The following is a 4,142-nucleotide window of genomic DNA, read 5'->3' as shown; positions in this document are numbered from 1 at the left end:
GGGGCCACGGGGCCCGCGGGGCTTGCCGCTCCTCGTGCGAGCGAGGGAGGCGAAGCCGGACGAGGGCGAGCGCGCGGGCGAAGGGGGCGACGGTACTTCCGTAGCTGGGGGCGAGGCGTCGGCACGCGAAAGCGCCTGTGCGAGCTGGATGCTCTCCGCTTCGGCTGCGGCCACGGCCTGGGCCTCGGCGACGGCGCGCGCTTGCGCCTCGGGGGTCAGGCTGTCCTCTGCCAGTCCCGCGGCACGGGCTAGGGCCGCGAGGGAGGGTTCCTCGTCTGAGAGGCTGAGGCGGTTTCGTGGCGGGAGGGGGGGAGGGGCGCGGCGCGGTTGCGGCGGAGGTGGGGCTGGACGCCGGGGAGGCGTCTGCGCAGGTGACTCTGCGTCCGATACGGAGGCGGCGGAGAGCTGTGACAGCCGCTTCGCGTCGAGCGACTTGCGCTTGGGCGGGATTGGAGGAGGGATGCGCGAGCGGGGCCCGTCGGCCTCCTTTGTCTCCGGCTTGGGCGCGGGAGCCCTCGGCCTGAGGGGCACGAAACCCGACCTGACCTCGGGGCCAGGCTGAGCCTCAGCCCCCGACGCGAAGATGGACCGGTCGGCAGGCGTCTCGGGCTTCCCCTTGGGAGTGATGTTGTCGCTGAACGGGCGGTCAGTGGGGCGGAAGTGTCCGGCAGAGGGAGTTTCGGAACTGAACGGGCGATGCTCGGGGCGACGCTCCGGTGGAGCAGAGCCGGTGAAGCCAGGCGCAAACGGAGCGGAAGCAACGAGGCCAGGTCCAGACGCAGCAGAGCCCGCAGGCCCAGGCCTGGAAACAGCAGGACCCGAAGGCGGCGACGGGAACGGGGTCAGATCGATGCCATCAATGGGCGTGTTGGGCGTGCGGCGGTCCTCGGGCCGGAGGCTGGAGCGCGATCCGGCAGACTCGACGGGGGAACGGAGCGAGGCGGCAGAGTGAGCGTCGGAGCGAGCATCGGCGCGAGTGGCATCGGTGCGCTCGTCGAGCGACGCGATCGAGCCCGTGCGCGTCTTCTCAAGCTTGCCTGACTCAGGCTGCACCTTGTTCAGCGAGCTCTTCGACTCCGAAGGACGGAGAGGGGTACTCTCGGGCGATCGGACGCGGCTCAGCGAGGCCTGGGACTCGGAGGGCCGCACTCGTTCCGGAGAGCGGATGCGGTTCAGTGACGCCTGCGATTCGGATGGCCTCAGCGGCGCCGTCTCGGGAGATCGGATGCGGTTAAGCGACGCCTGGGATTCCGATGCCCTCGGCGGAGCAGTCTCGGGCACCCTGTGAAGCGACGTCTTGGACTCTGATGGTCGGAGCGGCACTGTCTCGGGAGACCGGACGGGATTGAGCGACGCTTGCGACTCGGACGACCGCATCCCAAGACCCAAAGGCGTAGGTTCCGGCGACTTGACCTTTGGCGCCACCTCGTCAATATTCGCCCTTGCCCTATCGAGGTTGATGCGGATGCGTTCGGCCACCGGCTTTCTTCCCCATGCGTTGGTGTTGGCGTTGACATGGGTGTTGGGGTCGGGGTTGGCGTTAGCGTTGGAGGACGTGGGGGTGCGGTCGACTTGCTCGGCGCCCGTTGCACTCGCTGCGCTCGTGACGCGAGACCACGCCGGACGGCTGGGCAGAGCCTGCGGCGTGATCGGCGGCGTGAGCTGGATCAGGTCGCTGCCTGCTGTCCCCTTCCTCGTGGGCTGGGGCCGCGAGCCCTGGTGTCCGTCCTTAGCGGGCACTGGCGGGGGAGTCTCGTACAGCGAACGATCGGGCAGAAGGGGTTTGCCCATGTATCCGCTGGAGGGCGGGGCGGGGTATGTCCCTACCTGCGACTTGGACGCGTCGGAGCGCGCGTTGAAGATGGATTGAGGCGGCGGCGAAGACCACTTGGTCTTCCTCGCCTCGCTCGCTCCGGACGACTTGACTGGCTCGACCGCCTCGACCGCCTCGGGCGCCCGCTTTGCGAGAGGGTTGTCGGCCTGGGAGGGCGGGAAGGCCTGCGGCCCCTCGAGGAAGTTGAGCAGGGCGCTGTTCTCCTCGAGCAGATGCCTGATTTGCGGGGACACGGGACTATCGCCCTCCTTCTCCTTACCCCTCGAGGGTACGGCGATGGGAGCCGGGATCGGCCTGTCCTTCGCTGGCGGGGTGGGTGGAGTGTCCTCGGCCGTGGCCTTCGGCTCGGGCTTGGCTTCAGGCGTAAGGCTGGGCGCAGGCTGAGGTTTGACTTCAGGCGTCGGCGTGGGCTTGGGCTCGGTGTTGGGTTGCTTAGCCTCAGACTTGATCTCAGCTTGCGGCTGGGGCTTGGACTCAGTCCGCTGGCTCTTGCACGGCTGCGTGTCCTTAGACGGCTCCTTGGACGGCTCCTTAGACGGCTCCTTGATCTCGGACACGCTCTTGGCGACAGGCGCCTCCAACGTCGCCACAGCAGCGCTGGTCTCCACAGTCTCCCCCCTCTCGCCCTGGGGCTCCCTCTCAATCGGGCCGAGACTCAACCGGCCCGGCTCCAGGAGCTCTCTCCGCTTCATCGCCGCTTCGCGATTGGGCGACATGCCCTTTCTCTTGCTATCCGCGGCGCGGCCCGCCTCCGTCTTATCCGTGAACGAGGCGCTACGCTGCCCCCCTCCGCTTACTGAGAGCGTGGGACGCATGTCCCCGCTCGAGTGGCGGTGCGCGTAGGACCGGCTCGGCATCTCGTCTGGGCGCACTGGTTCGTCTTCGACCGCCGAGTCGGCGTCGGCGTGTTTGTCGATGCCGAGGTGGATGATGTCCGGCGACCCGGGCGATTCGGCACGGGGTTGGTTTTGTGGCGATTTGGACGCCGCGCGCTGCGACGACCCCGAAACGTATGAGCGGCTCGGTGCCTCCTTGTGCAGACTCGGATCAGAGCCGCGGGACAGGAAGCTCCACTGGTCGCTGAAGAGGGGCGCGGGGGACTCAGAGGGCCGGCGCTCTTCCTCAAACAGCGCTCCGGGGGCCTGTACATCCTCCAGCCGATTCTCGGGCGTGGGCGAGCGCACTGGTTCCGGCTCCGGATCAGCAAACAGTGGCGGCGGCGCAGTCACGGACGTCAGAGTCCGACGCGACTCAATCTCGGGGTCCTCGTCGTACCACTTTTCCGGGTCGCGCGGCTCCGCATTCGGCGAGAAGGGATGTCCCGAGGGGATCGTCGGTAGGGACGCCGAGCTGATCGAGTTCTTCGCCTTGGGCCGGAGGGTGGGCGCCGAATCGCGCTTCTTCACTGCGTGCGCGTGCGTGGGCGAGGGCGAGGTGCGGGGCTTGCGCCGCTGGGCGGGGGAGGTGCGTGACCGGCCCGCTTGTGGCGTGGTGGCGGTCGAGCGCTGGGGGGTGGGTCCCTGCGAGGAGGGCTGGGATGCTGCCTGGGGTGTCGGCGTCTCCGAGCTGGTCTGCAGCAGCGGGGCAGAGTTCTGTCTGATGGGCTGTGGGGTGGAGTTCTGCCTTTGGACAGGCGGGGGAGATGTCGTCTTAGCCTGTACGAGTTGCGCGGGCTGAGACGGCGGAGACTGAGCCAGAGGAGGCGACTGCACTGGCGACAGGACGGGCGACTGTACCGGCGACCGAGGCTGAGATTCTTGCGGTATCGATGGCGTGAAGGACGCGAACGGGTCGACCCAGTCGGCTGGCGGGCGGGGCGGGACGGGCGGCGCGGCTCCTGCGGGGGGAAGCGGGCTCGTGCTCCGGAGTGCGCTGACGCTCTTAGAGTACTTCAAGTTGCGCATGATGGGCTCGTTCTTAACGGCCTGGACGGAGAGTGTCTTGTCCGCGCGGCTGCGGCGGCTCTGGCCGAGGGATGCGAGGGAGGTGGGTTCGTCGTCGTCCCCCTCGTCGCGAGACGGCGAGGGGGATCGATAGGCCGACTGAGAGGCCGACTGGGAGGCGGACTGAGCCACGACACCAGCCCCATTAGGCGACGTCGGACTCTGCACCAACTGAAACACAACCCCAGGTTCAGCCTCGAGCGCGAACAGCGTATGCTCGCCCTTGGTGCCCAGCACCTTGGCCGTCTTGGGCATGCTCCGGACCAGCCTCGTCTCGCCCTCGAGCGCGGCGAGAATGGCCGCTTTCGTGCCGGGGTCGGTTTCGCTGGACTCGGTGCGGGGTGGTTGCTCGGGGCGGGTTTCGG

Source organism: Trichosporon asahii (assembly GCF_000293215.1).
Source record: "Trichosporon asahii var. asahii CBS 2479 unplaced genomic scaffold scaffold00071, whole genome shotgun sequence".
NCBI classification, from domain to species: Eukaryota; Fungi; Basidiomycota; class Tremellomycetes; order Trichosporonales; family Trichosporonaceae; genus Trichosporon; species Trichosporon asahii.
Note: the sequence above shows the minus strand (reverse complement) of the source record.